The 14,143-nt window shown below is 39.8% G+C and overlaps 1 pseudogene; it reads left to right on the top strand.

The window, feature by feature from the left end:
- Positions 1-11,499: 11,499 nt before the first annotated feature.
- On the top strand, positions 11,500-12,298 carry LOC102905733 (small ribosomal subunit protein eS25 pseudogene; annotated as a pseudogene).
- Positions 12,299-14,143: the final 1,845 nt, after the last annotated feature.

Genomic DNA, 14,143 nt, shown 5'->3' with positions numbered 1-14,143 from the left:
GATTAAATGGTATAGCATTGATTCCTCACTTACAACTTCAGATTTCCCAACTTTTCTCTGCTTAATTCTTTGTACGCTGGTCCAGAATATTGCTTTTGGTTCTGGACCTGAGGCAGTCCCTAAGAATTTCTTTTCTCTCTGGCAAACTCAAGTACTTACTTCAGGCAAGACAGGAGAAATTCTGACCTTGAGAACAGAGCCTCTGAGTTCTCAACAGGACTTGTTTTCAAAATCTAGTTATAGAAAATTTGAGTATTGTTTTGCCTTTAAAAGCACAGGGCTCTTCCATTATTTTGTGAAAATTCTAATAAAAATTCAATAAGACAAATTAGTAATTTTCAAAAATGAATAATAATAATAAACCCTCCACAATACAATAACCTCTAAATAAAAGTAATGTTAACAGTCAGGTATATACATATAGACATAACTTGAACAAGGGAGTCTGGTCCTTTCTAAGGATTTTTTTTTTTTCCTGAATCGGAACCTCAGCTTTTAAAGAAAGTTGATCATCTCAACTGATCAGCTGACTTATATTAAGGACAGATGTGTAAGGACAATTTACTAGTTGCCTAGAAAGTGATGAATGCAAAAGTGGGAGAGATGTCATCTGGCAACTCATTAAAGCATTCCCAAATAAGTGATAACAGTAGTTAAGTATATGAGTTAATTTAATAATAACAAGTATAATGGATCTGTGGGGAAGGACAATATGAAGAGATGAAGTGTCTCATGATATAACAAAACACATGTATTCATTTGTTGGATGTTTATTGAGCACCATACATGACAGCTACCCAGAGAGCAATGCACCATGCACGTGGTCATGTAGACTATAATGTAATTGCTTAGTACACAATGTATACCACTGTTTGTAATGATCTTGCAATAAAGATATGATAGTGAGCCGGGTGGTGGTGCACGCCTTTAATCCCAGCACTTGGGAGGCAGAGGCAGGTGGATCTCTGTGAATTCAAGACCAGCCTGCAGCCTGGTCTACAGAGTGAGTTCCAGGACAGCCAGGGCTACACAGAGAAACCCTGTCTCAAACAAAACAAAACAAAAGATATGATAGTGAATAGGTTCCTGCTCATGTGGTTTATACTAGAAAAAAAGCATGAGGAGAATACTAATAGGCATGTAAAAATAAGGCACTCTTACAGTGATAATGGTTGTGAAAGCAATTAAGTAAAGTGACAGACAGAGTGGTATGGGGTGGAGGATGGGAGCAGTATCACAGAGAGTGACTGGAGAAAGTCTCTCTAAAGAAAGTACCAGTCATGGAAAGACTTCAAAGACGAGTAGTGGGAAGCTTCTATTTGGGCACGAGTGTGCCAATCATTCCAGTGTGTCAGTGGGTCACAAGGAAATGGTAGGACATTGAGATCAGAGAGAGAAACAGCGAGTAGGTTAGACAGCTTGTATCTTATTCTAAAACAAATGTCATATTTAATAGCAGATAGTCAGAGTTGGGTGTTTCTCGTTGGAGTAAAAATTTAAGCAAACAAAAACTCTAGCAAAAGAATATTGGATATACGATGTTGAAGGAGCTTGGTTAGAAATCTTGGAGCCAAGGATAAACTGAAATAACTGTCACTCATAAGGATGCCATTGAATGTTGCTCGAATCCTAATTGGTCCTATAATAAAAACCCGGAGCCAGATACTGGGATAAATACTGAAAGATCAGAGGAAACAAGCCACAGCCACTTCTCACCTTGCTAACTCCTCAGCTGATCCTGTCTCCACGAATCCTTAGACTGAATGCTTCTGAGTCCTCAGCCGAAAGGGCCTGAGTGCCTGTCTCCTTCCGCCTTATATTCCTTCTCTGTCCAGCCATATGGCTTCCTGTCTCAACATTCCTAGTGCTGGGATGAAAGGGGTGTGACTCCCAAGTACTAGGGTTAAAGGTGTGTGCCACCACTGCCTGGCTCTGATTCTTTTTTAGACTGGATTAATCTCATGTAATCCAGGGTGGCTTTGAATTCACAGAGATACAGACGGATCTCTGCCTCCTGAGTGCTAGGATTAAAGGTGTGTGCCATCACTGCCTGAGCTTTGTGGTTAACTCTGTGGCTTGCTCTGCCCTCTGATCTTCAGGCAAACTGTTAAGAGTATAAACAAAATATCACACAAGTGAAGGCCTGAGAAAAAGTCAGATCTGCTAATAACGTGGACATCTAGAAGGCTGGTGAATAGTTACACTGTCCTATTTGCAGTTCTTTTGATTTGCTTGGATTGAAAAGAAATTAAGAATGTCCTTATTATCGCCATTCTCCTTATCGTTTTGGTAACCCTAATCAGGTATAGTTACACAGGTTCTCTAGTTTTCTTGCATTCTTTTCTAGGTGTGAAAATTAATGCTCTCCAACATGCCCCCTACCCCTCACCATCTCTGAAACCTTTCACTTCATAAGGGAGTAGATAAGAAGGTGAACTGCATGCCCTGGCATCAGGACATCTCTGGGATCCTGATACTCCTCTCGCCTTAACACTTAGTGAGGTGTGTTTTGGTAACTTAGCGATTGTTCTACTGTGCTTTTCTGTTGCTATGGTCAAACCCTTATGAACAACAGCCTAGGCTGTTCATGGTCCACCAGTGAGGGAAAGCAGAGCAGAAGCTGTAGGTGGGAACTGAAGCAGAGACCATGCAGGAACACTGCTTATTGAATTGCTTTTCATGGTTGTTCAGCTTGCTGTCGTAGTCAGCCTAGGACCACTTGCACAGGGCTGGCACTGCCTGTAATGGGCTGAACCAAGCCAGGAACTCAAGGCAGAAACCTGGAGGCAAGGACCGAAACAAAGACCATGCAGGAACACTACTTGGTGGCTCGCTCCCCGTGGCTTGCTTAGCTTGCTTTCTTACACAACCCAGGACCACCTGCCTGGGAGTGGTGTCACCCACATCTGGCTGGACCCTTTCACATCAATCACTAACCAAGAAAATGCCCCCACAGACATGCCCACAGACCAGTCTGATGGAGGTTGGGTTTTCCTCTGCCCTGGTGACCCTGGTTTGTGTCAAGATGACAAAAACTAATCAGGAAACTAATGTCTAAAACGTTATCTCAACACGTGATAAAAAATTTTAACATTAACGAGATTTTTGCATTATTTTATGTCTTCAAATTCCAATGTTTGTTTTATACTTACAAACCTGCCTCATTCAGGCTAAACACAAGTGGAGAGAGACAGCCATGTAGTTCCAGATCTTACTTTCATCGATTCTTAAGAGCTGGAGAGTCAACCTGCTTTGCTCTGTAGTGACTGTGCCATGCTAGTACCTTCTATTGGCTCTGCCAAGACTTCCTGATCCTTGACATTTTCAAACCTGTAACTCCAGAATTGCTGATTCCAGAAAGGGGTGCTTCACCTGGCTCTCAACCCTGTTTCCTGTCCAACACTGTCCTGATGTTACCTATTTGGTGTGGCACTCAGTGATTATTTAGACTTCTCTGCATTCAACGAAGTGAATTCCATTTTACAGAAAAGTACTAAGTGGAAGAAGATCCTGAGTTCTCCGCAGCATATTTAAATCTACATGTGGGAAACAGCTGTCCAGAAGGAAAGACTCGCCTAGCTATTACATCTACTCCTGGCTATTTACTGCTTGCTGCCAGAGTACCCAGGAGAAAACCATTTTTTTAATATGAGAAAGGAAATATTATCTTGGTCTTCCTCTTTAGTTTTTGGTGAAAATTAATCATTTTTGCCGAAAGCCAATGCTTGGTTCATTGTTTCAGGTAGACTGAGGACAATGCCATGTGCTCAGGAAGACAGGGGCCAGAGAGAACGCACGGGGATGGTTTTCTAAGATCACCTCACCCTCTCCTCCCCAGCTACCTTGGAAACCTCAACAGCTTTTTAACTTTTCTATTTGACTTTTGAGGGCAAACTGCAAGTGTGTTCTCACAGGCTGAATCTAGCCTTGAAGATACATCTGGTTGGCTCACCTGGTGCTAAAAGTTCTTTTGAGAAAAGGCTTTGAAACTGGGAACTTTCTTTGATACAACCATTCATCTTTGCAGCTTCCTTTAAAAAAAATCACACACTGATCCACACTGAGAGATCGTCTTCCATTGTATCCTGTGGCTAAGCTGGCCTTCAGAGGGGCTAAGCATTTTCTATTGGGATACAGTTGATTACCCATGGCCTGTTTGTTTTATGTAGTAGATATGTCTGCTCTTATCTGAACATTGGAGCTTTGCAAATCTCTATAACACAATGCAACACTCTGTCCTTTGTCTTCTATCCATTTCTAGGGGCCAGGAATCTCTTTATTTTCTTCTTAGTTCTTGGGTTTTTCTGATGATTAAGGTGAGGTAGAACAGTGGTGGAAAGCTAGTTAAGTGGTTTGGGTACTGGTTAAGTGTTTATGGACTAGACATTGTTGATGTATTTATTGTATGTATGTATTGTATATAGTTATTGCACTTTATATAGTTTTTCTTATATTAGTTGTAACCTTTTTTATTTTAGACAAAGGGGGAAATGTGGTGATATTTTGTTTGTGCTCTAACAAATAAAGTTTTCTTGGAGATCAGAGTGCAGAGCTAGCCACTAGTTAACCATAGAGGCCAGGCAGTGGTGGCACACACCTTTAGTCCTAGCACTTGGGATCTCATGCCTTTGATCCCAGTACTTGAGAGGCACATGCCTTTAATTCCAGCACTAGGGGGGTGGAGACAGAAAATGATATGACTGGGCAGAGAGAGGAATATAAGGTGGGAGGAGACAGGAGCTCAGCCCTCCCACTTCCGTCTGAGGATTTATCCTGATATCTGATTCTGGGTTTTTATTATTAAGACCAATTAGAATCCATATAGTTAAGTCCCAAATGCAACTCAACTAACTGGCCACCATTGAATGTAGAATGGTAGAGCAAGAAAGGGGGTCATGATCAGAGCTGCCTGTAGGGATGATGTCGGTGGGGGCATGTGGGAAATGACCTGGAAGAACATTCTTTTTGGATATTTTGATCAAGTATGCTTGAGCTGAGGACACTTTGGTGAGAATCTGAAATATGTGTAAAGCTTGTACTGCTACAGGAAATAATAAAATGAAAGTGACAATAACACTTCCTGTAAGTGAATGACCATTGGATTGTTTCCAGAACCTGTTTGTCAGATGGCTTATTGCAGTAATCTGGGATTTTACCACTTTCTGCAGAAATATAAAAACATGACTCACCTTTTTACAACTCACTCACATGAAAGTCTACACTGGATAATATACTGCATAGTGTTTGGCTTTATCTTCCACCTTAGAGCCACACAAGATATTTAGATGTGTTGACGAAAGAAATACCAACCATATGAAATATGCTTGTCATTTTTTTGTTTTGCTTTATTCCCACAGCACCATAAGAGAATGCCTACAATGTGGAATAATAGAAATAACAGACTAATGCCAGAGTAAGATGAATAGCTGTGCTTAATGACATAAAGCAAAATGACGAAAAGTGAATTTAACACTATCTGATAAACTGTTCGCATTTTGAAATTTATTATTTCAAAATTTAAATCTACACAACTATTTGGAAAGTCTTTGCTTTCAACTGCCATTGAGTCTCATTAAATTTTATGATTATCCTGCCTCAGCCTTCCAAGTGCTGGAACTAGAAAGGGATCAGTGAAGACACGTTTGCCAAGTATGCCAGTAGTAATGGTTTATTATTGTTTTATCTAATAATGTTCGACACAATTAAACTGCTTGTAAGGCAAAGGCTGATTATATGTAGAGTCTAGTATTGAAATCAAATTAGTCTTATGATGACAAAAATCCATCGACGTCTGGATTTTGCCAACAGCCTTAATTGTACTGTTTCACCTGGTTTGGGGGCAGCAGTAGTGACATGATGAAAAATAGATGTGTGAATTAGCATTTGTTTTATGTTAGGTGGGCTGGATTGATTAATGTGGTAGAATGGAGAAAGGAACGGGGGAACTGGGCAGGAAGGAGGTTAGGGCCATCAAGAAGAATTGAGTACAGAACGTTATTTCCAAGGTGCATGGCAGACCCTCAAAGCTCCTGGATCACTCTAGTCTGACCTCCCAAAGCACCCAGAGCTCCTGGTCATCTTGAGTACCCTGGCCTGGTGTTCTCAACATTCTTGCTAAGGGGTCTGCTTCCAAACCCAAAAATTTGGCCTAAGACGTGGAAACAATGTAAAGAGTACATCTTCCCTGATGAGAGAAAACCTGAAAGACAGCTTGCTTCTTAGACTCCTGACAGAGTGCAGTCATGGGTAAATAAAACAGGCATAAATATTTGATTTCCTCCTGAAAGGGACTGTGAATCACAAACTCTCCTTTCCTACCCTTAGATAAATCTAAATGGTAAAATAAAGAAGGGCTGTCTACCTGTCCCCAAATTCCCAAGTCCTGGGCTGGCTTCAGATGTTTCCCCAGGCAGAAACCTGTTCCCTCGGGTCCTCAGTGGTGAGGTGCTGCAATTGGATGAAGCCCTTTCTTCCCTTGATAAGGCCGCGTCTTCACCAAAAGGGCTTAAGCAAGATAGCTGTAGTGAAGAAAGCCTGGCTTCCAGCTGGCAGCGTCACGAGTGGTTCAAGGACACAGTTGAATTTCCATTTGGGGACCAAGAGGATACTCCTTGTAAAAAAAAAAAAAGCCCTCCTAGATATCTAGATATCTAGACAGAGCTCGGCAATCAACTTCTTGTTTCCCAACTTTCAGCCTTGTCTCCATTATCTGCTTGAGCTCATTAAAAGCGGTCTCATGATAAAACTACTTGCACACACACCCCTCCCCCGCATTTTATTTAACACGGTATGCTTTGGAACTACGATCATTCTCAACCATCTATATCGTCATCTTCCTCTAAGATTCCTCTCACTTGTCTGCTCTTACTGAAACTTGCCTCTTTCCTGAGTCTGATAGGATGCTATCAAGTGGTCAGATGCTATTTCCTTACCTTCAGGCGGCCCTGGGGTTGTGGATATGTGTGCTCTCAGTTCCTTATCAGCCCTTTCAGAGTAGTCTCACTCACTCATCCCTAAGAAGCCCTCATCTGTGTGGCTACAGTCATCAGAATGTATCACCCACCACCTCCGTTATTGCTTCTTCCTGGTAGACCCGTGGGTTAGTGATGGGGGAATGTCTTTCTGTTCACTGTGAATATGTGTTGCTCTGATTGGTTGATACATAAAATGTTGATTGGCCAGTAGCCAGGCAGGAAGTACAGGTAGGGCAAGTGGAGAGGAGAATTCTAGGAAGTGGAAGGCTGAGTCAGCAGGCACCAGCCCACTGTCCAGGGAGCATGATGTAATGGCACACAGGTAAAGCCACAGAACACGTGACAACATATAGATTAACAGAAATGGGCTGAGTTTAAATGTAAGAGCTAGTCAGTGGTAGGCCTGAGCTAATGGCCAAGAAGTTTTAATTAATATAAGCTTCTGAGTGATTATTTTATAAGCGGCTGCAGGGTCGTGGGGCTGGGCAGGACCGGAGAAAACATCAGCAACAGGTTAGGGCACTTTGTCCTTCTCTTTTTTATTCTCTTTTCTTTACTCCTCCAATCCTCTTTTCATACCTTCTGAAAATGGGCATTTAAATTTTTCTTCAGTTTTATTGGCATAAAATTAACAAAAAGTATATATTTTCAAAGTATCAAATATGATATTTTGGTATATACATATCAAGAAACAATTGCCACATAAACTAATGAACTGATTAATCACATCACATCACATATCAATCATTTTATTTTTAGCAATAATAATGAATATCTACTCAGTAAATATCAAGTATACAATATTGTTAACTCTAGACACCGTGTTGTATATTTTATCTCCTGAATTTACTCATAACTTTAAGTTTGTGCCTTTGGCCAACACCTCCTCCTTTCCCCCCACAATGATCCTCATTTCTTCATTTTCATCTCCTGACTTACCATACACTACTCCTGCCTTAATTCTTGGTGATAGTAGTAAATATGTGGATTGGTACCTCCAATATGCTGGGCACTTAGTTCCTTGAGCACACCTCCTCCAAAAATCTTTATTTATCTCAATAACCTTGAGATCTGATTCCCACCAACTCTATAATTTCCTGATAACACTTCATCCTAAAATTATATCCCATACCTTCTGATTTCAACAACCTCAATAGCTCTATCATATCAGTTTTTCTGCATACTATTCCCTGACAGCTACTTCTCCAGCCAGCTCTTCTAGGTCATTACCAACAAGCTTTGGGGCTGGAAATCAGTACATTAAGTTTGTTACTTTGTAGCTGTCATGTCTACTCCTGTTGATCATTTTCCTTACCTAGTTGACATTCCATACTCATGCACTATAATCACTCATTTTAATTCATTCTCAAATCTTTCTACCTCTCTTGTCGCCTAAGGTCAGCATGGCAAAAATCATAACTCTGCTTCATTCATGTCATCTGCCGCACAACCACACAGAGCTGAAGACACGAGCTTGCTGGTCTCCCTTTAAAGCAATTAGCCTCCGGCGGACCCTTCATGGTTTCTGAGAATTTCCCTACAGGTTCCTGCTCTTTCAGATGGCCATGCCACACCTGTTTTTCTCTCCGCAAATGTCCAGCATCTCCATACAAGTGACTTCACTCAAGGGAAGCATTATTTTTTAGGTGCACTGGCTGGGTTCCTTCTAAAACCTAATCTCATCCTTGTAAATTTCTAGTGAGCTTCCCTCTCTTTCCTACTGTTACAGTTTGAACATTTGCTCCCTCTAAAATTCATGTTCACATTTAATTGCCATTGTAACAATATCGAGAGACGAAATCATCAAGGGAGTAGTTAGGTCATGGAGGGCTCTACCTTGATGGGTAGGATTGATGTTGTTATAAAAGGGTGAATTTAGACCTCATTTGCCCCCTCATACCATGAGATAACAGAAAGAAGGCCCTTGACCGATGACTGAACATTGATACTGAACTCTCTAGCCTCCAGAATGGTGAGCCTATAAATTCTCTTCATTAGAAATTTCTTAGTCTCAGGTGTTCAGTTAGAGCATGCATAATGGACTGAGATACATTATCAAAATATTCCCTCTCTCTATGATCATTCCCATTAACACACATTCTATACTGTTCTCTAATCTTTAATTTGGAAACATTTATTGATTATCTATTATTTACATTTATGAGAGAGCTGAAAATGTGGAAAAAGAGAAAAAGATCATTGCATACTAGCCCCACAGACCAGAAGAGAGATTTTGTAAGAAATACTTCAAATTGAAGATTATAGCATAATGAATTATAGTACTTTAATACTATCTATGAATTTCCATAATACTCACTTTTTATTGACTAGGTGATGTCTGTTATGGAGGTCATTTTGCTCACAGTAAAACCACTTTATGAGGCTTTCCAGTCTCTGTCACTAGAAGCAATAGCTCTCAGCTTCCTTTTAAATTCTCATGCATAGTGTCTCACTATTTTCCTTAGAGAGAAAAAGTCTTTAAAGTTAGAGTAATAATCATTGTTATGAGATTTTTGAATGCTGATAAATGGTAGTATTATCAGTCTGCCACTGAATGGCAGACTCTGGGCTCAGGGTTTCCCCATAGTGTGTTCATTTAATCCTCCTAGCAATCCTGTGAGGCAGATAATGTTTCCTTAACTGACAGGTAGACAACTGAGAAACAGGATTTTTTATTTTTAATAAAGTTTTTCTCCATGAGTTTTATAAAATTTTAATTTTGATTAGAAAAACATACAAATTCTAGTTTGAATAGCCAGAGAACAAGAAAAGGTATGCATGCAGACAATCTGAACTGAAAAAAAAATCATATGCACTTGAAAATGAACACCTTCTTATGAAAGAGAATGTGCTAATGGCTTCAGTGGAGGTACTTGCCAATGATTTCTGCATCATGCCAGAATCAGAGCAATGACAGACCAATTTAGCCAACAAATAGCCAGGGGATACAAGGGCAAGGATGTGAAAGAAGGAAGGGGCTCTCAGTTATTGTATTGCTAAGATACTGTGTGCCTCGGTGTGTGTGTGTGTGTGTGTGTGTGTGTGTGTGTGTGTGTGTGTGTGTGTGTCAGGCTGGCTTCACACTGACTATGTAGCTGAAGTTGACTCTGAACTCTTGATTCCCCGCCCACATCACATGCTGGGATAGCAGGCATCCATCACCGGAGTGTTGCTGTGCTGGAGAATGGACTCAGGAGAGTGGACTCAGGGCTTTGGCATGTTAGGCATTAGATTATGCAGCTCTTTTCTTTTATTTCCAGTTGTATATTTTCACACTTATCAGAAAGCTGGGCAAACAGTACAGTGAAGATACTATGTGAATGGATGAACTAATGGCTAATGTTTTGCCACACTTGCTTTTTCTCTTTCTATTTATTTATTTGATTCATTTTAAAAGTAAATTACTGGTACTGAGGATGTGGTTCAGTGGTAGAGCAAATGCTCAGCATGTGGGACCTTCAGTTCTGTTCTTCACACACACACACACACACACACACACACACACACACACACACAACTGTAAACATTCTATTCACTAGCATATATTTTTCAGGGGCAAGAGAATTATGCATAATAAGTATCTGCCATGCTTAAATTGAACAAAAAAATCATTATTAGTTTCTACGTAGTCTATGTTCATATTATTCTAATTATTCCAATAACATCCTATATGTACCATTTCATTTCCCCCTTTTAATTCAGAATCCAGTCACAGCTCCTGCAGAGAATTTGGTTGAAAACTCTTTAGTCCTCATTAATCTAGGACACTTGCCCAAACTTTCTTGTCTTTTATAACGTTGATCTCATAGAAGCATCCTGATCAGTTGTTCCTCAATTTAGATTAATGCTATGCTTTTTTTTGATCATGATTAGATTTACATTAAGCATTTTATCAGGAATACCAAATAGGTGACATTAAGATTAGTCTGTAACAGACATTAGATTTCCTCAATAAATAACACAGAGACATTTCCCATTTCAGAATTAAATTTATCTTATATTTTTATATGTGTATATTTTATTTTTTTATATAAAAATGCTTATTTGACTCGCTCTTTTAGAGGCTTGGTATGTAAGAAGGTCTGTTGAGCCACCAGTGAGGGCTTTCTGTGCCACAGTGTAACCCAGGAGGCCGTCACGCAGGAAGACACAGCTTGTCTTCAGGCATCTCTTCCCCCTCTTACAAAGTCACTCATACTGCCATGGGAGTCCCAACCTCATGACCTCATCTAATCCTAATTGCCTTCTGAAAACCTCATGCTCAAACACCAACAGCATGTGCATTTGGGAATCAGGTTTCCAACACGTAAACTTTGGAGGGATACATTCAAACTGCAGCAATGCCTCAAGTTTACTACCATAGGTCTCGGGGTATACAGGTGAGCTAGGGATTCTGCCCCCCTTTTTTTTTGCTACAAGCTATAACAAATGTAGCTTTCCTGGTTCTCTTATGTTGTCCTATATATCTCTGAATTAGTTATTTTATTTGACTTTCTGACTCTAAAAAAAATGTATATTTAAAATATTTATTTTCAGGGCCAACAAGACAGCTCAGGGCTTGCCACCAAGACTGATGACCTGAGTTCATTCCCAGGACCCACATCATAGAAAGAGAAAAATCAGCTTCTGCAAGTTGTCTCCTGACCTCCACAGATGCACTGTTGCACACACACACACACACACACACACACACACACACACACACAGAGAGAGAGAGAGAGAGAGAGAGAGGGAGAGAGAGAGAGAGAGAGAGAGAGAGAGAGAGAGAGAGAGAGAGAGAGAGAGAGAGAAAGAGAGAAATACACATGTACAGACAAGTACACACAAAAAATGAATAAATAGCTCCCCCCCCACACACACATCTCAAGGGGGCTGTAGTGGTCATCGTCACTCTCTGAACTTCATCATGATGCCCAAGGATGCCAAGAAGAAGAAAGATGCCCGAAAGTCAGCCAACAAAGACAAAGGCCCAGTAAATAAGTCTGGTGGCAAGGCTAAAAAGAAGTGGCCCAAAGGCAGAGTTCGGGACAAGCTCAACAATCTGGTCCTGTTTGACAGAGCTGCATACGACAACCTCGGTAAGGAGGTTCCCAACTACAAGCTCATCACTCCAGCTGTGGTCTCTGAGAGACTGAAGATTCGCGGTTCTTTGCCCAGGGCAGCCCCTCAGGAGTTACTCAGTAAAGGACTTATCAGTTGGTTTCAAAGCAGAGCCCAAGTAATTTACACCAGAAACACAAAGGGTGGAGATGCCCCAGCTGCTGGTGAAGATGCATGAGCAGGTTCAATCAGCTGTACATTTGGAAAAACAAAACTTTATTAAATCAAATGAAAAAAACCGCAAATGAATAAATAAATGTAATCAAATATTTTCTTTTTGGTAAATGAAGCTTTACTTAAGATTGCTAAGCATGAGATAAAATGTTATGCTATACGATTATCTCAAGTAAGAAATCTTTTGCATATTAAGAAGGGATTAATACATGTTTGTGAATATGTGTTTATTTTATTTTCTGTGTATCAGTGTTTTGTCTGTCCATCTGTACATGCAGAATGAGTGTGCCTTGTGCTCATTGAGACCAGAGAGCATGTCAGATCCCCTGGATATGGAGTTTCTGATGATCTTGGGCCCCAACGTGGGTGATGGGAATAGAACCTGGGTCCTCTGAAAGAGCAACAAGTGCTCTAAACCATGAGCCATTTCTCCAGCCATCACAATTTTTAAGATTAAGAATAGCGTGGCTTCAAAATGTGAATGGAATTGGTTTGAATTACTTACACATTTACTATGTGCAAAACAATTCACTTTTTTTGTCTAGATGATAATGAGGTTCTAATAATGTGAGACTCTTTTAGTAAATATTGATGGAAAGTAGAGTAAAGCTAATAGGTTGTTTAGGCAGAATTGCTAAAACTGTTAGCTATGGAAATGAGAACCAGAGGAAACCTCCTGAAGCTGGCTCAACATATCCACAAATTTTCAGGGCATGTTTTACAATAATCATAGCTGCTGTTTATTGAGCACATGCCAAGTCTTTTATATGTATTTCCTATAATTAGTACAATAACTTAGGAGGGAAGTGTAATTACTACAGTTTATAGACTGGAAACAAAAGACTTAAACCACTATGCTAAATCCCTTCAGTTTTATCAGTCTACAAAAAATGTTATATTTTATTGCTATGATGGATGCTAGAGTATGATCAAAATTCTAAGTGGTGTCTATGTGCATGTGTGTGCAGGTTCACATGCTTTTCCATGAAAAAAGAGAACAAACAAACTTGCATCTATATAAATTATTTCTTGTTGTTCTCTAGTAGAGGGTTATAACTCTGAGAATAGTTATACTTTATTGATATATTTTGATTGTCATTTAATTTTTCAGTAGATACTATTAATTTGGTATAGTATAAACACTTACACCAATAACCAAGATGGTTAAAAACAAAGATGCTAATATTCTCATACTTAATAGGTGCTTTGTTTGCCTTGGATAGATTATCACCTTGGCAAATTATCATTTTTTTGCCACATTTTTTCCATGTAAAAAAATATGTATGCATAGATCCAAAGAAGTAAAAATTTAACTTTAACTTCCCCTAAATATTAAATCAAATTCTGAAATGTGTTATAACAATTAAGTACAATATAAATTTATTTGAAACAAATCATGTTTAAACTCATGTGGTGGTTTGAATAAGAATGCCCCGCCCCCCAGGCTCATATATTTGAATGCTTAGTCATCAGGGAGTGAAACTATCTGAAAGGATTAGAAGAATTAAGTGTGGCCTTGTTGGAGGAAGTGTGTCACTGGGGTGGGCTTTGAGAATTCAAAAGCCCATGTCAGGCCCAGTTTTTCTTTCTCTGCCTGCCTGTGGATAAGGATGAGGCTCTCAGCTCCTTCTTCCACACCATGCCTGCCTGCATGGCACCACATCTCCCTGCCATGATAATGGACTAAACCTCTGAAACTATAAGCAAGCCCCCAGTTAAATGCTTTCTCTTATAAGAGATCCCTTGGTCATGGTGTCTCATCATAGCAATAGAACAGTGACCAAGATAACTCATAATACTAAAGTAGCTGTTTCAGATAGGAAATCCATAAATAAGTACTTTTATCATTAACCTTTAGTTGTACAAAGGCTATCAGAAAATGAGTTTATAAACAG

Source organism: Peromyscus maniculatus, chromosome 15, assembly GCF_049852395.1.
Source record: "Peromyscus maniculatus bairdii isolate BWxNUB_F1_BW_parent chromosome 15, HU_Pman_BW_mat_3.1, whole genome shotgun sequence".
Taxonomy (NCBI): Eukaryota; Metazoa; Chordata; class Mammalia; order Rodentia; family Cricetidae; genus Peromyscus; species Peromyscus maniculatus.
The sequence above is the reverse complement of the archived record's forward strand: the minus strand, read 5'-3'. Positions and strand labels throughout refer to the sequence as shown.